The sequence below is a fragment of the Mustela nigripes genome, chromosome 6 (genome assembly GCF_022355385.1).
Source record: "Mustela nigripes isolate SB6536 chromosome 6, MUSNIG.SB6536, whole genome shotgun sequence".
Lineage (NCBI taxonomy): Eukaryota > Metazoa > Chordata > Mammalia > Carnivora > Mustelidae > Mustela > Mustela nigripes.
Genome location: NC_081562.1, coordinates 11,432,242 through 11,456,074, shown reverse-complemented (window position 1 = coordinate 11,456,074; position 23,833 = coordinate 11,432,242). Strand labels below are relative to the sequence as shown.

General features: G+C 48.9%; 1 long non-coding RNA gene across 1 annotated transcript; it reads right to left on the bottom strand.

Annotated features, from left to right (window-relative positions):
• Positions 1 to 503: 503 nt before the first annotated feature.
• On the bottom strand, positions 504 to 9,936 carry LOC132020474 (uncharacterized). Its single transcript, XR_009404979.1, has 3 exons — positions 9,641 to 9,936; positions 8,211 to 8,340; positions 504 to 2,595 (listed from the first exon to the last, which is right to left on the bottom strand). It is a non-coding gene; the product is annotated as an uncharacterized LOC132020474 (long non-coding RNA).
• Positions 9,937 to 23,833: the final 13,897 nt, after the last annotated feature.

The window sequence follows — 23,833 nt, the reverse complement described above, 5'->3', positions numbered from 1 at the left end:
TCCGTGCCGGTGGTTTGGGTCGGACTCTATTCCTCCCTCTGTCTCTAGGGCTGGAGCACAGAACTCAGGCCTGGCCAAGCACAGCACCAGCCACGGTGATGGTTCTGGACAACCAAGCTTGTCCGATCACAAGTCAGGCCTGGAGCGAGCTGCCCATCTTCCCCAGGAGCTCTGACTCAGGGCTGCAGTGCCTCAGCCACTGAGCAGACGTGATTGGAGCTGCCTCTTGGGACTGTGGGGCCCTCCTGAGACTACAGCTCGGCTTCTGACCTGGGAGCCCCCGGATCTCCAAACTGAGCGAACTCGCACCATTCCGACAGACCCCATCCCTGCCCGCCTTCACCAGGGCTGGCGCCTTGAAACCAAAACACCCTCATGGACCCAGAGGCTTGCAATATTGTAGTAGTGGTCACCTCTAAGGAGTGAGAGTCAAGAGGCTTTTCAGTTATATCTCTATATGAGTCATGAGTTGTTGTTTTTTTTTTAATATTTTATTTATTTATTTAAGAGAGAGACAGTGAGAGAGAGCATGAGCGAGAAGGTCAGAGAGCGAAGCAGACTCTCCATGGAGCTGGGAGCCTGATGTGGGACTCGATCCCGGAACTCCAGGATCATGACCTGAGCCGAAGGCAGTCGCCCAACCAACTGAGCCACCCAGGCGTCCCGAGTCATGAGTTTTGATTAGCGTGTGCTGCTTTCGTAATTCCAAACTACCTTGTGAAGACGCGGGTCTGGGGATGTCTTTTTCAGCGTCTGTCCTTTCGCTTCCTGTCTTCCTGGCTTCCTGGAAACAGGTCTCCTTGGTTGCAGGTTATGTCAAGTAAATCAAGGTGGGCTATAAATTTTTAATAACAGCCTTATTGAGGTATAGTTCACGTGCCATAAAATTCGTCCTTTCAAAGTGCACCATCCAATGGTTTTAAGGTAGCCGTGAGGCTGTGCCATCGGCACTCATCCTAACTTCAGAACAGTCTCATGGCCCCAGCAGGAAGCTCAGTGCAGACTGGTCACCTCTCTCCACCTCCGGTCCATTCCGTGTCTCTCTGGATCTGAGTCCCACATACACCGAATTATAGGGTCTGTGATCTTTCGAGCCTAGCTTCTTCCACATGGCATCATGTTTTGTTTTGTTTTTAAGATTTTATCTATTTATTTGTCAGAGAGAGAGACAGAATAAGTAAGCAGGGGGAGCAGCAGACAGAGGGGGAGAGGGAGAAGCAGGCTCCCCACTGAGCGAGGAGCCCGTCACAGGACTCGATCCCAGGACCCTCAGATCACAACTCAAGCTGAAGACAGACACGTAATGGACAGAGCCACCCAGGTGTCCCCAGCATCAAGTTTTTAAGGTTCATCTGTGTCGTAGCAGGTGTCAGTTATGGCTTCTTTTGTTTCCGTATAGTTTTTAAAGTTGTTGTTTTTTTTTTTGCTTTAGCAATATGTACCTAAGACTTAGTTTTAGCCGTTTTTCGGTGTGCAGGTCAGTGGCTTTAAGCATCTTTCCACCATCGTGCAAACATCACCATACCCAACTCCAGAATGTTTCCATCATCCTATGTTGAAACTCTGTCCCCCTTAAAAGGATAGCTCCCTGCTACTCTCCCTCAGCCCCTGGCAAGAAGAGTTCTACTTTCTAAGCTGTGCATTTGACCATTCCATGAACCCCCATATAAGTGGAAGAATACAGTAAATATTGTATATGTTCCATATAAGTAGAATAGTAAAATAATATATATATGTATATACACACGTACACACACACACACATTCACATACATACATGTCCTTTCATGTCTGGCTTAATTCACTTAACATAATGTCTTCCAGGTTCGTCCATTTCATCCACATTGGAGCTGTATCAGGATTTCTTTTTTTTTTTTTTTTTTTGTCTTTTTTTAAGAGAGTGAGCTAGAGAGCACGCTCGCATGCAAGCCAGGGGGCAGGGGCAGAGGAAAAGGAGAGAGAGAATCTCAAGCAAGCTTCCTGCCCAGCACAGAACACTATACAGGGCTAGATCTCACCACCCTGAGATCATAACCTGAGCTGAAACCAAGAGTCAGATGCTTAATGGACTGAACCACCAAGGCATCCCAGGATTTCATTGCTTTTTAAGGCAGAATACTACTCCATTGTATGGATGGATCACATTTTCCTTATTCATTCATCCGTTGATTGACATTTGGGTTGTTTCCACTTTTTGCCTAATGGGAATAATGGTCTCATGCACATTGACATACAAGTTTTTGTGCGCACATATGTTTTTGCTTCTCTTGGGTTTACACCTAGGAGCAGAATTGCTGAGTCATTTGGGAACTGGACATTCGAGTTCTTGAACAACGGCCCCACTGCTTGCTTAGCCAGCCGTGTCATTTTACATTCCCACCGACAATGGAAAAGGGGTCCGGTTTCTCCACATCTTCACCAATGCTTGAGATTTTTGGTCTTTTTTAATGAAGCAGTATCTCACTGTGGTTTTGATTTGCATTTCCCTAATGAGTAACGATGCTGTGCATCTTTCCCTGTGCTCTTGGCTTGTTTCCATCTGCTGTTTTCTCATGATCCGCTTCTACCTGGTGGAATTTAATTCAGCAATATTACCTGTTCATGAACAAAATGCCAGTCAGTGTGTCAAGTGTCAAGGGTACAAAGATAAAGAAGACAAAACCTTGCTCTGGAAGATATTTTCAGGCTAGCTGAAGACCCAAGATATAAGTAGATCTAGCAAAACAAATAGTACTGTGGAGTCTAGTTTCCATGAGATGGGCAGCGTCTCTGTTTTACACTATAACTGTGGAGCATGCAAGTGTACCTGATACCTAGAAGGGGTTTGTGACACATGACACAAGGTCAAAATCTCTTTTATAGTCCTTCTATTCAGAGGTGGGGTCTATGTTCCTCCCCTTTGGGTTGGGTGGGCCTTCTGACTGCTTTGACGGATAGAATATGGCAGAAGCCACACTGCACTCATTTCTGCATCCAAGTCTTAAGAGACCATCTGTTTCCATTTTGGGTTTCTTGGAATACTCACTCCTGAAACTCAGCTTCCCTGTTGGAAGGAAACCCAAGTAGCCCTAAGTAAAGGCCCACACAAAGAGGAACTGGGAGGTGCCCCAGCCAACAGCTTACATTAACATATCAGCCATGGGAGTGAGCCGTCTTGGAAATGGATCTTCTCTCCCCAGCTGATTCACCCTGCATGCTGGGAATGGACATGGGCTGTCCCACACAGCCCTGTTTAAACTGAAGTTTCAAGAGCTAAATAAGTGGGTGTTATTATTTCAAGCCACTGGGTTTTGGGGATGGGATGTTACACAGAACTAAATATTCACAACAGCGTTCAATAAATAATTGTTGGCTGTCTGATTGTTGACAATCTGTGATTGTCCAGAGGAATAACACGCATCATCTCATTTAATCTTTTCAACAATACTGCTGATGAAGCGACCTTCCCAAGATCATACAGCTGGTCAGTGGTAGTACTGGGAGTAGACTGCTAAATATTTCAGATGTCAAAACTAGATTTCCACATTTCCACTACACCATGCTACCTCTCTCTAGAGAACTGGAAGGATGTTCCTTAGCCTCCAGGGCGGAATTAGATCCTTATGGGCTAGACTGATCAAGGAAGGCTCTACGGAGATGGAGTTTGAGCTAAACCTTTTTTTTTTTTTTAATATTTTTATTTTTTATTATTTTTTAAAGATTTTATTTATTTATTTGACAGAGATCACAGGTAGGCAGAGAAGCAGAGAGAGAGAGAGGAGGAAGCAGGCTCCCTGCTGAGCAGAACCCTGCTTGATCCCAGAACCCCGAGATCATGACCTGAGCCGAAGGCAGGGGCTTTAACCCACTGAGCCACCCAGGCACCCCTAAGCTAACTCTTAAAGAATGAAGAGGAATTACCCAGGTAAAAAAAGAGAATCAATGGCATTCCGGGGAAAGATAGTGTGAAAATGGTCCTCATGCCACTGAGCCCTCCGTGGCTCATGTCCCAGTGATTATTTTGGGCTATCTAACTTTTAAGTTCGGAAGTGTGAAACAACCATGTTTCTGGATTCTCTGGGTCAGGAGTTTGGATGGGGCACAGCTGGGACAGCTTGCCTCTGGCCCACCATGCTTGGGACCTCAGCTGGGAAGATTAAAAAACTGGGAGTGACTTGCCAGGTAAGGTCTGGATTCATCAAGATATGGCTTCATTCACATGGGCAGCAGCTGAGGCCGCCTGTCAGCTGGGATGTCAGCTGAGCTGCACGTGGCCTCTCCATGTGGGCTAATTTGGGCTTCCTCAGAGCATGGTGGCTTGGTATCTAATGTCCGTGTCCCCAGAGAGCAAGGGGGAAGTGCCAGGCATTTTCAAAATTCAGTCCCAGAAGCTAGAGAGCGATTTCTGCCATAAGACAGAAAGTTCAAGGAGAGAAGACATAGACCCTACCACTCCCTGGAAGGAACGTGAAGGGTATGTAGGGAGGCAAGATGGCAGGTAAAGTTACAGCCATTATGGAAAAGCAAAAATTGACCTACAGCCATACCACCCTGAATGCGCCCGATCTCGTCTGAAAAGCATAAATTGCCTCCATGCAGTTTATCAGCATGGCACGTTAGAAGGAAATATTAGTGTGACATCCAAACCCTTACTGTAGGCTCTTGATAAGATGCCAAGCGTGGGCAGTGGTGGTGGTGCCAGGAGTGCATTTTATAACACTCAGTAATGGTTTGAAAAATTATCTTTCTTGGGGGTTGGGTCCATATGCTAGACTGTGCATAGGTTTTTATGGCTACTTTCATCCTCAATCCCTAGAAATGACAGAAAAGAAATATTTAAGAACAGTAGACTCTTAACAGGACTTGAAACATGAGAGCCAAAAACCAACTGCCCACTGATGTTGAGGAATCCCAGAAGGACAGAGAACATAGAGAATTGGTTTGTTAGGGGAACCACAGCCCAAAACATGTGTCAAAGAGGAAGGCTGTGAGAAGTGGGAGTTCTGAGTCTTGGACAGTGGATTTGAGGAGCAGGAAGAGTCTTGAAGTCATTATTGGGGTGGTTGTTTGAGAACAGACATCTAGAACAAATAGCTGGCAGTAGTCCCTGTCCTTTGTCAAGCAGTAGGGGGCAAAGGAACTTGGCCCCAGCCCAGAACAGTGTGTCCAGAACTTGGGTGGGAAAAGCAAGAGATCGGGCAGAGTCCCAGGAAGGTGGTAAAATCTAGAACAGTCTGAGGCACCCTACTCCCAAAAGATAGCTTCTAGATCATACTCCCCCACTTTTGCTCTTTGTTGCCATTGGCCCCAGACATGCAACAAATTTCCCTGAAATCAGTAAAAGCAAAATTATTAAAGAGAAGCGTTCAAGGAAACAGAAGGAAGTTTAACAGAAGTTGTTCAATGTCTTCCAAGGAATATGAGATGACTAATGCACCCATGAAAGGAGACACAGTTGATGTCCTAACCATGTCCCCTCATCTTTCTCATTTTGGTTCACTGTGCCAGCATTTCTTTGCCTGAGGCCTTTTCCCTCCTTCAGCCTCCAGAGTTCTCTTTGCGTGGCATGCTCGAAATGCTGAGGAATTCACACCCCCTCCACTAGGAGAAGCCCTCAACCAATGGCCAGTGGGAGTCGGTATAAATACCCCGGCTCTCTCACCCCGGAGTAGCTCTGAGAGGCAGTTCATTGGTGCATCCGTCGTTGGCTGCCTTCCCTTCCCCGTCTCACTTCCCCACTGGTCTACAGGTAGTTTCCGGTGTCATCCCCCAGACAAGCTACTTGAACTCCAATAAATTTTTTTCAGGTTTTTCTTACTGGAGAACCCAAACTAAGCCTGAGAAACAGGCAGTTATGAAAAAGGAAGTGGGGAGATGGGTTGGATAATATAAGAGCATAGAAGGATAAAGAGTCAGGAGCGTATGGGAAATGGGAAAAAAGTTGTGACGTGGATGACAGATCCAGAGACTCCAATACCTGTCTTAAAGAGCAGAAATAACTCAAAGGAAGAAATAATCCAATAAATAATAAGAGAAAAACTCCCCGGACTGGAAAAACTCCAATCTAGAATGTAATGTAACATCTTCAGATTGAATGACCCATGTATGAAGAACTCATGTTGATGAAATCTACAAACACAAGGGAAATTTTTAAAGATTTTAGAGGTAAAAAGCAGATTCCCTACAAGGAAATAAGTTTCAGAGCACCTGGGTGGCTCAGTGGGTTAAACGTCTGACTCGTGGTTTTGGCTCAGGTCATGATCTCAGTGTCGTGAGATAAAGCACCACACCCTTTCTCTCTCTCTCTCTCTCCAGAGAAGAGAAGAGAGGAGATGAGGGGAGAGGAGAGGAGGGGAGTGGGGGGAAGGGGAAGGAGAAAAGAAAAGAAGTTTTGATAGGGTCAGAAATCACATCAGTCACAAGTGCTGAAAGACCACGGGACAATTCCTTCTAAGTTCCGTGGTAAAGTCTCTGGAACTTGGAATCCTATGCCTAGCTAAAAATCATTTATCTGACAGGGGAAAATAAAGACACTTATAAACACGCCAGAGCCCAGACCCAGAGTCACTTTCAATCAATGTGAAAATGAATCCAAGAGGAGGGTTTGCAGTGCAGAAAGCAGGGAGCCGAGTCCTGACCATTCCCGGGGGCTCTGCTCAACGCACACCGCCGTGTGCCGTGCCGTGCCCAGAGCCTGCAGGAGCCTTGCCCACTTCTGACTTCTCCCTTCTGTCAGGGCCGCTGCTTTGACACTGAAGCGTGCGCTGCCTGGACAGCTGACAGGTGGGGCCACAGCAAACCATGTCGCTCTTGCGAGGCAACCTCACAGCTGTTCACGGGTTTGCTTTGCCTTCCTGCGTAAATCACAAACTCCCAGGAACAAGGACCAGATCTTGTACATCATCAATCAGTATTCACCGGTCTTTTAACAGAGACTGAGCTCTCAGTTCACAGAGCAGGATGTCCGCATTCCTAGCCTCTCCTTCCCCATCTGAGCTGCTCCAAACACCTGCTCGAAACTCAGTCTGCTGGATTTTCTCCCCTCACTCCGCCTTTCCAGCTCCCTATCTTCCTTCCCCTACCCCTCGGCCTTGTCCCCAGGCCTCTGCATCTCCTGGAGGTTTGGTCCTCACTTTCCTGATCAATAAAATCAAAGCCAAGAGCCGAGGAGGTGGAGGGTTGGTCCAGACCCCACAACATGCCAGGCAGAGTTCTAAGCCCTTCGTGTGGGTCGATGAATTCCCTTCCCACAGCCTGTCCTGTGGGAGAAGAGCTATTATCCGTCCCACTTTTTCAGAGGGGAAACTGAGGCACAGAGAGGGGAAGTAGCTTGCTCGAGGGCGCACAGCAGCTGATAGCGGGACCTGGGTTTCTGCCTTGACAGTCTTACTCTCAACAGTGATGAATTTCTGAGGCCTGGCTAGGTCTGACCCCTTGCCAACCCGTAAATGCCCAGAGATCTGAAAATGAGTGAGGTATACTCGGGACAGGGGAGCACAACAGAGCAGAACTGCTGAGTTAGGATTGGAGCTAATGGGAGACAGCAAGTGAAAACGAGCTTGGAAGGCATGGCACGCACAGAGCGGTGATAGGTCACATGAGTCGCGTACATATCTGCAGAGTTTGCAAAGGATGCCTGGATGCACATTTCACATCCCACTTGATCCTGAGAGCAATGCTCGGAGAGTGGATTCAAATGAATCATCACCTTTGACCTTTTACTGATGATGCGTCTGATGGCCAGAGAGGTTAAGTGATTGGCTCAAGGTCACACAGCCAAGTAATAGCCTGAGCAGGCTCCCGAACACTAGAGACCCCTGACTGCAGGCACAAGTGGCTGGAGCATGAGGGCGGTGCTTAGGCAATATTTATTAACTGATATTTATTTACTGAGCAATATTTATTAACTAATTCTCTGCACTTCTAAAACATGTTGTTTCTATTACTATATCTACCGCTTGTCCTCTGGACAAAGACCAGTAATATTTTTGGTGAGGGTTCCACAAGAGAAGGATTTCCTCCTCCGCCCTTCGCCTCCAATCATCACTGGCCATGCAGCCACCGGACCCCCTCCAAAGGAGAACAGAAACCAGAAACCCCATCTGCAACAGAAACCAGGCAGGGGTGGGGAGGGGAGAGGGAAGGGAGCAGGAAACCAGGAGTGCTTTTATTTTCCATGACGCAGGAGTGACTTGCACCCATTTTCATCGGAAATTTTTAAGATGCTTTACCTCTTTTTTCCAACTACCTGGCTGTTAGGGTAGGCGGGAGGGCAGGAGGGAGGCAGGATGGTAGAGGCCAAAGCAAGGGCCGCCTCAGCTCTGGACACTGCAGGACGCTTGAGTTTTCACAGAGATGTTGCTGGAAAAAAAAAAAATAGTGACCTGCTGACCACTGGAGCTAGAAAGCCAGCACCCAGAGCACATCCCGGGCTTCTGCACCCCTCTTGGCTGTGGGGCAAGGACCTCGTGTAGGATGGCCTCGGGAATATCCGCCCAAAGGTCCCTTCAGCTGCCTTTTTTCCCAAGTGTCCCCTGGTCCTCGCCTGGCCTGCGGAGGCAAAGGTGAATAATGCCTAGTCCACATTCTAGAGGCTCTAGCCGCGGACGAGGGGGCACACACAGATGTCTTGCCTCTAATGTGGACACACGCATGACATAGGGGCTCCCAAGGGTCTGGGTGGGAAAAGCAGCTAGGACTGTACCAAAGGACAAAGACTTGAGCTGTTGGCCAGTGCAGGAATCATGGCCCCCCTGTCTGCAAGCTCTGCGACCCTGCCTGGACTCCTTTAGGCTTCGGTTCTCCCTGTTGTCAAATGGGGACACAGAACCACTCACGTTGCAGGGCGGTTGGGAAGAGAAATAACACCACGGGGACGGGGCAGGCCTTCATCACTCGGAGCAGAAAGTGTGAGCTTGGGGGGAGAGGGTGGACTGGGGTTCTGGAAAGGGGCGCAGTGCAGAGAGGAGGGCTGAGGTCCTTAGCAGTAGGGAAGGGAGTTTAAGCCAACGGAAGTGCTCCACCCCCCAGGGACCCGCAGGAGAGGTAAGCGAGGTGCAGGGAGAAGGAAATCGGAGCCAGGGCCCACATGTGTTGGAGAACCTGTGGACCTATCTTTAGGTCCAGACTGTCTTCCCACCTCTGCTCAGACAGGTAGCTTCCTGCCGGGATGGGACATTGCTCCGCCCTGGAATTTTTCTGCCTGGGGGCGTGTTTTTAGAGTCAAGTTCAGCATTAAGAATCTGCAGTTACCAATATTCCTGAGGACCCAGACCTGGACTACACAGTCTCCAGTGAGAAGCAGGGAGGGAAGCCAGGAGGGGCGGAGACGACTGCCAGAAGCCCCTGCCCAACTCTGCGGCCATCCCTGGCATCCTCTTGTGTAGCCACGGCCTCTCCTCTCAGCGTTAGAGAGGTAAGTGGAGCTCACATGGGAAGAGTCAGCCCAGAAGTGCCCGGAATCCTGGAACGCCAGGATCGAGAGAGCACCTTGCTCGGCCCACACACTGTCCAAGAAAGAAAGAGAGAAAGGACTATACGAGGTCACACCCTCCGCCACCCTGGAGAGAGTCCCCACCCAGAGGCCATCTCATCATTGTGCTCTGCTGTGGACAGCCACTTGCCACCATCCCTCAGCACTGGGCTGTGACTGACCGCTCACCTTTCGGGAGTTTGCTAGACTAACAACAGTGTTAACCCATTCGATAGGGAATATCATCTTCCCCTGTTCCTGATGAAGGAATGGAACTCAGAGGGGCTGGGTGACCTCTCCAAGGTCACAGCTGTAGTTTATGGGGACCCAGGTCATTATGCCTCAGGGACCGTGTCCGTCCCGCTGGCTCAGGAGGTCTCCAGAGGAGTGCCACCGTGCTCCGACCTTAGAATGTTGCTGCCCGTTGAAAGCAGCTCAAATCCCAGCAGGCCTCCGAGAATGTCACTTCTCTGTGACAGGTGCAGGCGTCTGTACCTTTCCTTGGATTTCTGCTACCTCTTTTATGTCCCAGCAGTGCCCAAGTGGATCGATTTAGGTTAAAAGGGTGGATTTATGTAACATCTTGTGATGCCGGGAACAAACTCAGGTTCATGGTTGCAGATCTGGGTTTGAGTCCTCTCTTTGCCTCCTGGTACTGAGTGACCTTGCTTAGGTCAGTTACAAAATATGGGGGGTTTTGCTTGACTAAGTAATCAAAAGTCCAAATTACAAAAGCCAAAAGCATACAGACTAAAAAGCAAATCTCTCTCCCAGTCTGTTCCCTAGCCCCTCTGTTTCCTTTCCCAGAGGCAATCATTTATCGTTTCCCCGCATCTTCTAGAGACGCTCAATGAATGTGCAGGCATGTTGCGCTTGATCGTCAGGATAAAGCTACTTTAAGGAGAGAGGCCGCAGTGAACACCTAGGTTTCATGCATATTGGGAAGATAAAAACTCTGGTAAGGCCTTCCATCTGCATTTGTCGTCCCTCCTGGCCTTTTGCTTCCTGAGTGTAAAGGAGGAAGTGATGGAGTGAAGCATTTGGAGTCAGAGGGTCAAAATGCCTGTGATTTACCCTCAAATGGGTCAGCAAAAGCATTACTGGCAGTAATACAGTTAATCATAAGGAGCAACAAAATGTTAACCAATGACGATTCTTGGGCAAACAGTGCTCAAGGATTTATGGTACCATTCTTTTAACTTTTCTGCAAGCTTGAACAGGTTTTCCAAATGAAAATTTAGGGGAAAAACAAGAAACAACTTAGGAAACTAAGAAGTCTAAGTCCAGGCAGCAAAAAGCAGGAGTGGAAGAAAATGCCTGAGTGGTTGGCAGCTGCTCAGGGTGGGCGGGAAGTGCCAGGAAGGCTGTGGGGTCTGGGCCAGCTAAGAAACCAGCCAGCCCAGTGCTGAAACTCTCTTCGGTGAACCCATCTCTGTCTAGCTCCCTCGCTGCAGCCAGGGGGTAGGAAGAACAAGGTCGCGTTACGGTTTTAGTGAGCATTTCTGACTTTCTTTTTTTTTTTTTTTTTTAAAGATTTTATTTATTTGTCAGAGAGAGAGAGAGAGAGAGCGCAAGCACAGGCAGAGAGAGTGGCAGGCAGAGTCAGAGGAAGAAGCAGGCTCCCTGCAGAGCAAGGAGCCCGATGTGGGACTCGATCCCAGGACGCTGGGATCATGACCTGAGCCGAAGGCAGCTGCTTAACCAACTGAGCCACCCAGGCGTCCCAGCATTTCTGACTTTCTAATGAGGTTCTTTGGCCATTGTCTCCGAATGCCTCTTCACGTCTGTGTCCATCTTTCTATTGGGTTGTTTGCTTTTTCCTTAAGGATTTGAAAAATCCCTTCTATGTTCTAGATAATAATCCTGTATAATTTATGTGTTGAAATTATCTTCACCTAGTTTGGGGGAAGGAGGTTTTGTTTTGTTTTGTTTTGTTTTGTTTTGTTTCACTCCTGTAGTGGTACCTTTGGATAAATTTTAATGCACTGAAATTTATGAATCTTTTTTCTTGAATGGTTTGTGTCTTTTATGTTTTAAGAAATCCTTCCCCAGGGTGCCTGGTGCCTCAATTGTTTAAGCATCCAATTCTTGATTTCAGCTCAGGTCCTAATCTCAGGGTCGTGAGATAGAGCCCTGGTTCGGGCTCTGTGCCCAGTGGGGAGTTTGCTTGAGATTCTCTCTCTTCCTCTCCCTCTGTCCTTCCTCATGCTCTCTCCCTCTCAAATAAATAAATAAATAAATAGATCTTTTTAAAAAGAAGGAAAGACTCAGGGTCCTGGGATTGAGTCCCGCATGGGGTTCTCTGCTCGGCAGGGAGCCTGCTTCCTTCTCTCTCTCTCTGCCTGCCTCTCTGCCTACTTGTGATCTCTCTCTGTGTCAAATAAATAAATAAAATCTTAAAAAAAAAAAAAAAGAAGGAAAGAAGGAAATCCTTCCCTGTCCCAGGGTCAGAGAAATACTATCTTATTTTTCTCCCTAAAAATCTTGAAGTTTTGCCTTTCATATTTACATCTGGAGTTGACTTTGTTATGGTGTGAGGTAGGGATCTGTTTTCACTCTTTGAAAAGACTCTATATTTGAGAGAGAAAGAGAGAGAATGAGCACACCCTTACATCAATTGGGGGACGGGTGGGGGGAGAATCAGACTCTGCTGAGCACTGAGTCTGACATGGAGCTTGATCTCACAACCCTGAGATACTACGTGAGCCGAAATCAAGAGTCAAATGCTCAATGGACTAAACCATGCAAGTGCCCCTTTTGTTCCCCTCCCCGCCCTACACTGTTGTTTGCAGACCTGCTGGAAAATACTCATGTTGGAGACACCAACACAGGCCAGGCTCCAGCACAGGGCTCCAGCAATGAGAGGGAGAACTCCTGAGAAGTGGTCCCGGTGCAAAGGCCAATATCACCACCTTCCCACCACACACAAAAAGAGTAAGTCTTGCTAAACCACAGATGGTCTTTAGGATCAGCTACAGGGAGGGAGGGGGGCCTTAGTGAAGAACAGAAGACCCACTCAGGAGTGAGTGTGGTTTCAGTAACTGGGGTGATCCTGCAGTGGCCCTAGAGACGCTCAAGGTAGTTGGGGAATTCAGCTGCTCTCCAGAGGAAGCCAGAAGTCAGGCTGGACAATACAGGTCTGAGCAAAGACCCAAGCCCTCTCTTGCCTGCTCCAGCTCCAGCTGAGCCCTGCCTGGACTCAGGGGGCCCTCAGCCTCATCAAAGCTCCCACCTTGCCCGGGGCCTGAGTTCATCTAGGCTGCAGTGCAGCCATAAGCACAGAGAAGCGTGTGGTGAGAAGAGGAGGCTAAAGACACACCAGTGGGCAGGGCCCCATCACTTCCTGCAGAAGGAAGCCCAGACCTCCCACTGCACATGCCTACCTTAGCCTGAGCGCTGTACCACTAGCGGGATGACCTAGGGGAACCAATGGCACCTGTGGGCTACCCTGCAATGCGGATTCTAATGGTGATCCACCCAAGCAGGTTATCGTGAGGCAAACAGCTGGTACTCCATACACGAATGAAATTTATCATTTGCATGGAGTTACAGGGCTGATAATCAAGCCCATGAAGATTTTCCCACAACCTGTATTTACGGCCTTATTTCTTGGGACTCCGTCCGTTTCTGCTAAACCCAGCCACTCCTGTGTGTTGTGACCACCTATTTTGGGGTCTATTTAAATACACAATGGCCCTTCCATTGGATGAAATATTACATAGTCATTAAAAGGAAGAGGCTATGCCTGAACCAACGAATCAAAATCATCATCCAGCTAGACTGCCAATCGGATAAGGCAAGACCAGAACCCATGTAAAGCAGAGTGCTTTGATCCCATACTTGAAATCATATTGCTCAACGCACACGGCTGCGCACACACGTATGTGCTGGTATACACGCGAGTTATCTCCCGTACGCACATTCCTCTGGGGAAGGACCCAGGGGAGCAGGTTGGCTTTTGCTTTTTTTTCCCTCTTTCTGTGCCATTGACATTCCCTACCAACACGGATTCGGGGCGGCTTTGCAGCCTCGGACCCCAGTGCTCTTTGTGGACAGGCTCCGCATCATCGGCCCTGCGCACGGTGGGCTCCACTGCTGTCCCCACTTTACAGGTGAATGAAGAAGGCACAGAGAGATTAAGTAACTTGATGAAAGACACACAGCAAATAAGGCGTGGAGCTGGGATTCACATTCAGACAGTGAAGTCCCAGAGTCCCCACTGGCCATGTGACCCTGTCTCTTAACATATTCTTCTTTACCTGTTAGAAATATTCACACCAGTTTTTTGTTTCAGGCCATTTTTAAGCTTTTTTTTTTTTTTAAAGAGAGTATGTGCAGGCATGTGTGCAAGTTGGGGGACAGAGAAGAGGGAGAGAGAGAATCTCAAGCAGACTCCACATCCAGTGCAGAGCTGACACAGGGCTCAATCTCACAACTTGGAGATGGTGACCCAATCCAAAAATCAAGAGTCAGATACTTAAAGAACTGTGCCACCCAGGTGCCCTCAGGGCATTTTTAAATTCGTGTGTGTGTGTGTGTGTGTGTGTGTGTATTTTAAAAAGAAACAGCAATACCCTATGATAAATTGTTCCCTAATCTGTATATCTTTAATTCCAGTTAACATACAGCATTATATTATTTTCAGATGTACAATGTAGGGCACAATCTATAATTCTTAGCGTCTGTTGGTTGTTTTCAGCCCTCCCTGACCACGGCCAGTGGGAGCCGCAGGTGAGGGAAGAACATGACTTTGGGAGTCAGGCGATGCCCAGCCCCATCTCAGCTCTGTGTGAGCTGCGGCACGATGGTGGTCGGGCCCCTTCCCCCTCCCTGGCCTCAGCCTCCATCTGTAGAGCTGGGATGACCCTGGAGCCAGTGACCTCCACGGGCCCTCCTGCTCAAGGATTCTCTGGCTCTCTCTGGTCTATTTTTGCCCAACACCTCTCCCAGGGGCCTGTGGGCCTGAGCTAGTTTCCCTGGCTGGCACTGATCCAGGCAGCTCAGGTGGAGAGCGCCAAGCTAATGAGGCCAAGGTCATGGGCCAGTTAGTGGCTCTCAGAGAAAACCGTGGCTCTGCGGCCAGATGGCAGCTCCCCCATCAGTCACTGGGCTCAGGCATAGGAGGACCCCGGGTTGGGGACAGGGATGAGAACAAAGATCCTGTAAGTCATCACTTCCAGTAGGAACCCCTCAGAGCTCAGGTCCCAGTTACCTTTTGGGACTGCAGTGCAGTGTGCAGTGTGGATGTGTGTCTCCCCATCACACTGACAAGCTGGGAGTGTAGGGGGTCTGGGGGTAGGGAGAAGACTAAATGGTTTACCAAGCGTGTCCACTCCCTGCAAACAGACCCACACCAGGTCGAGCCAAGAAGTTGAAAACCAAGATGAGCCCCCCACAGCTACCCGCTGGGGGGCTTCCCTTTTCTTTCCTGTGGGAATCAGGTCCATGCCTCCTGATCAGAGGCGAGGTAGGGAAGAGCTTCCTCTTTTTTTTTTTTTTAAATTTAAGATTTTATTTATTTATTTGACAGAGAGAGAGATCACAAGGAGGCAGTGAGAGAGGGGGAAGCAGGCTCCCTGCTGAGCAGAGAGCCCAATGTGGGGCTCAATCCCAGGACGCCGAGACCATGACCTGAGTCAAAGGCAGTGGCTTAATCCACTGAGCCACCCAGGTGCCCCAAGATCTTCCTCTTTTACGTTATTACCTGCTGTGAGCATGAGCTGTGTCTGTTTTGCTCACGGCAGCCTCCCTGACACCTAGATCCGTGCCTGCCATGCACGCAAGAAAAGCTCAGTATGTGCTCTTTGAGTTGATCGACTCACCTTTATCCCAGAGGGAGGCTGTGAGCTGCGTTAGGAAGGACACAGCATCATCAGTGGGTTCTACTTGGTTGTTTTCAATGAGTGTGGGCAAGTTGAAACTCGGGAAAACCATGTAAAGACTGTAGGAAGACAAATAATTCCTTTATAATGTGCCATCACTCCCTCATTTGGACATTTTGCCAATTTGAATTTTCTTATTCCAGATTTTTCATTTCAGTTCACTGAATATTTATGATTAGTGATGATATATTACTATTAATTATTTTAAAGATTTTATTTATTTATTTGACAGATCACAAGTAGGCAGAGAGGCAGGCAGAGAGAGGAAGGGAAGCAGGCTCCCCGCTGAGCAGAGAGCCCGATGTGGGGCTCGATCCCAGGACCCTGGGACCATGACCTGAGCCGAAAGCAGAGGCTTTAACCCACTGAGCCACCCAGGTGCCCCCTACTATTAATTATTTTAAAGATTTTTATTTGAGAGAGAGAGAGAGCAAACGCATGGGTCGGGGCGTCGGGGCGATGGTGGGGCCAGAGGGAGAGGGAGAAGCAGACCCCCACTGAGCAAGGAACCTGACACTGGGCTTGGTTCCAGGACCCCAAGATCATTACCTAAGCCAAAGGCAGACACTTAACCGACTGAGAGACCCCGGCGGCCTTTTATTAATCTTTAATTACATTCTTACCATCAACCAGGCTTTGGGCTAAGCACCTAACAAGGACTGATACATTAATTTTCAGAATAACTATGTAAGATGGACACTACCATTATTCCCACTTTACAGATGAAAAACTGAGGCAGACAGAAGTTAAGTACTTGGCTAAAGCTCACATGGATAGTAAGTTCTGGAGCTAGGAGTCAAAGTCCAGAGCCCACACTCCTAATCACAACTAATGTTGCTCTCCAGGACCCCCTTTGTGTGCAAGTACCTGTCCATGAGGTGCTGGTGCTTAAGAAATGAGGGCGGCCTTCTAAAGGGAGACGGAAACAAACTGGTAATCCACATCACGAGTACTGCTCAGCCATCAGAAGGGGCAGAGGACAGGTACTAGCGGCAAACCGAACGACTCCCCAGGGAGCCATGCTGAATGAAAAAGGCGATCTCCAAAAGTTTCATACTGTGTGGTTCCACTTATCCAACAGTCTTGCAAAAGACAGAATTCTAGAAATGAAGATGAGATGAGTCAGTCGAGGCTAAAGGAGGGGCGGAGGTGGGGGGGGCGATGGGTGTGGCTATAAAAGGGCAACAGTAGGGACCCTCGTAGGATCGGAAGTGTCTGTGACCCAGCTAGAGCAATGTCAGTGTCCTGGCAGGGATACTGAAGAGGCAGAAAAGAAGTCTCATTTGCTCCAAGAAAATACAGTTAGCGGACTATGACCTCAAAGCAGAGACCTGGCCGGTTGTGTGTTAAATCTGTGTGTGTGTTTGCATTTATAGCACTTAGATGTTTAATTTATTCGGGGCACCTGGGTGGCGCAGTGGGCTAAGCGTCTGACTCCTGGTCGAGCTCAGGTTGTGATCTCCGGGTCGCGAGATCAAGCCCTGTGTTGGGTTCCACGTTCAGGGCGGAGCCTAAGACTTTCTCTGCCCCTCCCCCCTGCTGGTTAGCTCTCTAATAAATAAACAAATCTTTAAAAATAAATAAGCTCACTTGGGGACACCTGGATGGCTCAGTCAGTGAAGCATCAGACTCTTAATTTTGGCTCAGGTCATGATCTCAGAGTTGTGAATTAGAGTCTGCTTAAGATTCTGTGTGCCTCTCCCTCTGCCCCTCCCCTCTCTAGTCTCTCTCCCTTGCCAAAAAAAAAAAAAAAAAAGTCCCCTGAGCTAGCTCTGTAGTATTTTGTACACCTCTAAAATAGAAGGTTTAACTTTAAAAAAAAAAAAGAGAGAGAGAGAATGCAATGCCCTGCTGCCTGTCTAGAGTCTCGGACCCCACCTCGCGTGCCCAGGTCACTTCCGTATATCACAGTTGGGGGGGGATGGAGCTCAGCCTGAGAGGATAAGCAGGGACCCCCCCTCCCCCGCAGCCACAGTGGAGCTGAGCCTTCAAGAGTTAGCAGGCCAGAGGTGAGAGGAAGGACATCAGAGGCAGGCAGGACGGCACGAGCAAGTGGGATGCTTGGGTCTTCCCTTCCCTGAGCCAGCCCTGGGTGGAAAGATCTCAAGCCATTCCGCGGCAAAAATGCAAACGCCAGATACTTCCTAACTTGTATGGAAACGTCTTAAATGACGGACAAAACCCTTCTCTTAAAATGTGTCTTCAACCTTTGGTGCCTGCCGCTGGTTGTCTGATAGGGAGCCTAATCAAGGAGAAAAGAAGTGGAGATCCCCTTGTCAAACATCACCCCAGACAGCCAGTGGCTTTGTTCAGCCCTCAAGATCATCTTTCATGTCCAATTTAGTCAAAAGGCAGATGTTCATGTTTTTCCTGTTAAGAGATCATTTCTTTTAAAAATGCATGTTTTTTTTTTCTTGATAGGACTAGTCTGCTTTGTACACCATATATATATGGATTATATATAGTCCATATATGTACGGTGGAAAAACTGAAAATTATGGGGTCAGAGGACTTCGCATTTCATCTCAATTCTCTCACTTAGAGCTATGGTCTTGACCTTGGGTCAATAGTGTGAGTCCCTGGGACGCCTGGGTGGCTCAGTTGGTTGGACGACTGCCTTCGGCTCAGGTCATGATCCTGGAGTCCCAGGATCGAGTCCCACATTGGGCTCCCAGCTCCATGGGGAGTCTGCTTCTCTCTCTGACCTTCTTCTCGCTCATGCTCTCTCTCACTGTCTCTCTCTCAAATAAATAAGTAAAATCTTAAAAAAAAAAAAATAGTGTGAGTCCCTTTATCTCTACGATGAGACTGACCACACTCAATGGGCCAACACTACCAAATTCTAGGTCTCTGGTGGGGATTCATGAGACATTTGCCATAGAACGTCACATAATATGTGAGCGGTAGTACGTGCCCACTAAGTGATATCCAGTTGTTAATTATAATTCTAGTTTATGTAAGAAATTAAAGATACGCGCTTTTCACAGCACCCTACAGATAGGATCACAATTTCCAGGGGCTTTGCTGTATCAGGCAGGATAGTTGAGTCAATCCTCCAGCAACAACCCCCAAACCTCCAGAGTTTATAACACAAGTTTACCTTTATTTATGTATTTTTTTGAAGATTTTATTTATTTGACAGACAGAGATCATAAGTAGGCAGATAGGCAGGCAGAGGGGGGGAGGGAAGCAGGCTCCCTACTGAGCAGACAGCCCGATGTGGGGCTCAATCCCAGGACCCTGAGATCATGACCTGAGCCAAAGGCAGAGGCTTTAACTGGGCCACCCAGGTGCCCCTATTTATGAATTTTTTAAGTCGTCTCCACACCCAGCATGGAACCAGACATGGGGCTTGAACTCAAGACTTTGAGATCAAGACCTGAGCCGAGATCGAATCAGATGCTTAACTGACTGAGCCCCCAGGCACCCCTCAGAGTTTCCTTCATGCTCACGCCACATGTCCATCACGGGTCAGGCATAGACCTGCTCCTGTGATCTTTCCTCCTGGGCCAGAAGCAGAGAGAAGCCAGTCTCTGGAACATGGCTTGTTGTCATGGTAAAGGAAACAGTTCTTAGATCAACATTAAATGTCATGGATTAGAAATGACACACATTATTTCCATTCAGAACTCACTGGTCAGAACTGGTTACAGATTCCCACCCCACCATCTGGAGGACAGGAAGAATAAATCTACCCAGAGTCTGAAAGGGAGGAAACCAGAGAATGTGGCCAACAGCCCTACTGACTACCGCACTGCACTGGAGGATCACTGCCTTGCCCAGAGGGATGGCTAGACAGAGGGGTAGCAGGAGGCAGAGGCGGGCAGAGAGGACAAAGAGGGCACCTAGGGAGGGCAACAGGTCAGTGTGCAGGCCTGAAGCCAGAGGAGTGTTGAGCCCCTTTCCCCTCTGGATCTGATGCAGACAGGGTCTGGACCATTCTGTTCTGCAGGCAAAGCAGCCAGCCCCGCTAGCTGTGGGCGGAGAGCCCGTTGGAGGGAGTGCCGGGCTCTCCGCCTGGGTGGCGAGGCCATACATAGCCTGGTTCCCTGGCCCTCCAGTTCATGGGCAAAACAGTCACAAGGCAGGATTTCTTCGGCTCCACCTCTCCTTCCCTGCTGGATCCCAGAGCCTATTCTCCTGAGAATTTGGGGGATCCCCCGGGCAGTCAGCATCTCTCCTGTGCTCTTTCCCTGCCCCCTCCCCGCCCCTTTACCAGACCCCAGCCCCTCCCTGCTCTGGCTCTGGCCTCTCCTGTCACTGCTGACGTCAAAGGTCCCAGGCTGCGGCTCTGACAGCAGCCGTCCCTGGGGTCCCTGGGCGGACAGTGCCACCTCCTGTCCTTTGCAGGCTGCTGGTGGCATCTTGTATTCCCAGTGCCCCAGATCTCAGGCAGCAGCCCTTGCCAGAAGATTCCACAGGAGTCCTGGCACAGGGGAGCCTGAGTGACCAGTGCTGGCCTTCTTGCAGATTCTGGGCCTCAGGCTCTCCTTTGACCCCTGCCAGCACAGGCCTTTGCAGGAATGGGGCCTCTGCCTCGAATATTCTTAATACCGCGTCCTTCCCTATCCTCCTCAACCCTGGACTCCTCAACCAAAGTCAAGGCCCCGGTCTAAGACTCCCCTTGCTGTTGAATCAGCAGCTAATGACGGCCAGCCTGGCAGAAGAGCCCTGCTGGTCCAAAGCATTTCCAAACAGCAAACAAATTCGTTCTCTTGCTCATGTGAATTCACACCTTGCCCAGGGCCAGCTGCTCACACATCCTTAGTGACCTTCAGGGGAGGGAGGCAGGGCGGGTCAGACACATTGGCCTCAGTGAGGAAACTTCTGGGAGTTTCTAGCCTGCCCCAGTGAGCTGGTGTGGCTACGTATACACCTGGACCAGAGTGGCTAGGAAAAGGGCCGTCTTTGTTCTTCATTTGCCATGGCTGACGCGTTCCTTGGACCAAAGAGAGCACATATTTCCTTGCCAGTGGAATTCTGGCTGTCACTGGAGTCCAGGGAAGGCAGAGCCAACGTTCCAGGCAGGGCAGGTTCCCCAGGGGCCCATCCTCCCTCCAGAGCTGGCCCTTACCCAGCACCGCCTCCAACGTATCAAAGGATATCTAGGAAGCTCAGTAGCAGTGCACCTGTCGGGGACAGGCGCGTGAATTACGATGCACTCTTACCAGGGATGCCGATGCCCAGAGAAACGCACAGGCCCATAACCACTGCCCTCTGAGGCCGTCTGGCCACACACCCATGGGACGCAGCTCGCGTGCACAGCACTTCCCCTTCGGGGGCATGGCGACGCAGAAAGAGCAGCCGGATTCGAATCCAGGTCCAGATCCAGACTCTGCTACCTTGCACCAGTTACCTAAACTTTCCATGCCTCGGTTTCTCTGTTTGTCAATGGGGGAGGCCATAATCCTGCTTGAAAACGGTTATTTCGGGGAAGAAGTGAGAGTAAGGCCGTCTCCTCCGCCCCCTGCCCCCACGCGCTCGAGATCGCTGACCACAAAGGCATGGCTGTTAGGACTCCGCTGGACCCAGTTACCTCACATCCTTCCGCCAGTATCCAAGATAGACCCCAAAGGGAAACAGATCACCGAGAAGAAGTACCCCGGCCAGACTCCGCCGTCAGCCTCAGCCCCAGCGCTCCGCTGGCGGACTCCGAGGAAGCCCACGTCCACACCTGCTGGGGCCTCTTGCGTCACATGGGCTGCAGGACTAACCGGCTGGAAGCCTGAGCTCTCCGCTCCGCCCACCTCCCGGCCCCCCTGCAGCGGCCACACAGCCCGGGGTTGCGGGCTCCGAGCAAGGGGCTCCCGGGTACTGTACCTGACTCCTGTCCTTGTCGCTTTCATGCCCCCTCAGGTGACTCTAGTAGAACTATGTCAGCATCGGGCAGCTTTCTCCAGCACGTTACTGTTTCGAAGCAAATCAGGGGCCAGTTTCCCACAATCCAACAGACTAGGCAGAAACGCAGACAATCCGCGGGACGCACAGGACACCTTCTTCTCCCATCGCCCCCAGACCCAAACGGCTTCCAGCTGAGCTTTCCGTGACATGAACCTTTGTATGAAGCTGTGAGTGTGGAGGAGGAAGCTGTGAAGTCATTTCCCACCCTATTGCCATGATGGGTTAATCAAGAAGGCTACACCTGGATCTGATTTTCTTTCTTAAAGAGAAAGTGCGAGAGCGTGCACTGAGCCGGGCACGGGGGTGGGGGTGGGGGCAAAGGGAGAAGGAGAGAGAATTTTTTTTTTTAAAGATTTTATTTATTTATTGGACAGGCAGAGATCACAAGTAGGCAGAGAGGCAGGCAGATGGAGAGAGAGGAAGCAGGCTCCCAGCTGAGCAGAGAGCCGGATGAGGGGCTCAATCCCAGGACCCTAGGATCATGACCTGAACCGAAGGCAGAGGCTTTAACCCACTGAGCCACCCAGGGGCCCCAAGGAGAGAGAATTTTAAGCAGGTTCCACACTCAGTGTGGAACCAAATGCAGGACTCGATCTCACGACCCTGAGATCATGACCTGAGGCGAAATCAAGAGTCAGACGCTCAAACGACTGAGCCACCAGGTGCCCTAGATCTAATTTTTCATTTTGATGAAAATAGTCTTTATTATAAGCAAGAGCTCCCCAGCACTTACCTCTTGAAAGAAGGATCAGAACCCTCAGGGCTCCAGGCTACCAAGCGTTGAACTGGCTGTGATGACAGGAGCCCAGGATGCTGGAGGTTTAATTGGGAAGGGATTTTCATCTGGATCATTATGGTTTGGGCTAGTGTTCCAGTTACAAAGTCCCACAGGTTTGGAGGGTCTTTCTCAATGTAAATTTTTCATCAGCCCTATTAGTTGTGGTTCAGGATCTTGCAATGTATATGGTGTTAGAGCAGAAACAGCTGTCTTGATGGTTGTGCTGATGCCATCTACTTACCTGCGTGCCTCCAGGTGTCAGATCATGACATTCCTTCTACCAGGACCCTTGATTCCATCACTTGGAAAGATCTAGGTCATCCTCCCAAAGCCCAACCTTCTTGGAAGAACTCTCCAGAATCTTCCATGGCAGAGTTGACTGTCACCAGCTCCTTGCTTCCATGATACCTATGAGCCCGTAAATCTAGCCTCATGCCTCTTTCCTTATCTGTCTCCTTCTGGTAGACTTTCTGGTTTTTCCTAGTGCATCTATGTCTCCAGTGTCCTAGACTTAAGTAGTCAGAAGTGAATAGTTTTTGAATAAAACTGGAAATTTAGAAAGCATGAGTTCATGGCCACGATGTTTGGTGGACATGGAAGGAGGTGGGAGCCTATTTTCAGAGAATCTGGATTTTCTGCAGCAGCTCATCTCTGCTTGACTGCTTCACCTGAAACAGAGAGAGCCAGGAGTGGCAAGTATTAGAGTAGTCTGGAAGGGATGCAGGAAGGAAAGCAACTCCTATTTCTGCCCAATGGCTGTGGAGGACAGTTGTCAGCTGTTGAAGGCTTAAGTGTGCAAAGGTCCTACATGCAGTTTTGAATTTAATTCTGACATCCACTCCACATTTCATAAATGAAGAAATCAAGGCTGAGAGAGGAGAACCAATTACCCAGGATCTCAGAGATACAGAGAGGAATAAAAATCCCAATCTGACTCCAAAGCTGGTAGTCTTTATTCTGATTTACCGCCAAGGGAAGTGGATGGGAGTGGCACTGGAATGGAAAGGTCCAGGGTCACTCTCACCGTAAGAGCCTGTTTTGCTAGGATAAACCTCTGGACCGTTAACAGCCTGTGAAGAGACTGAAGAGAGATGAGTATTATTATATCAGAAGAGCACAATGCAGTTTGCAATTTATTTAGTTCTTTATCATATACTTCTGAGTAAGGACAGAATTATCTCAGGTACAGAGGGAAACTGAGGCAAAAGCAGGGGCAGTGGCTTGCTCTACCTCACACAGCAAGTTTTTAAAGGACCAAAACCTCAAAATTAATTTCAATTAAGTAACTAACAAATGGACTGTCTTGAAGATAACAACCATACACTCTGGAAAGTGTAAAAAACAACCACTTCAGGGCTCAGTAGAATGAACAAGAGCAGGAAGAATTTGAGGGGAGTCCATATAGATTAAGTGATGGGCAAAGAGTGAGTTCTCCATTTTTGCAGCTTTCCCTTGAAAGCAGATGTAATTGTGGCACAACTCAATGTGGCTAAAATTCTGATAGAAAACCTGCCATCTTTCTGAGGGGAAAAAAAAATGGAAACGAGAGGACAGAACCCAGGGCAGCTGTGAATGCTGAAGAGTGCCAGCAAACTGTTAAAAGACAAAGCCAAAGAAGGGGAAAATGGTAGACTTAAGTCCAATAACATGAATAACTACACTAAATATTAATAAACTAAATACTCCAATAAAAGGCTGAGATTACCAGAATAGATAGGAAAGCACCATGCAGCCATATGCTGTCTATAAGAGATATTTAAAGATTATAAACAAACGTAAGTAGATACAAATATAAAGATACAGATGGGTTGAAAGTAAGTG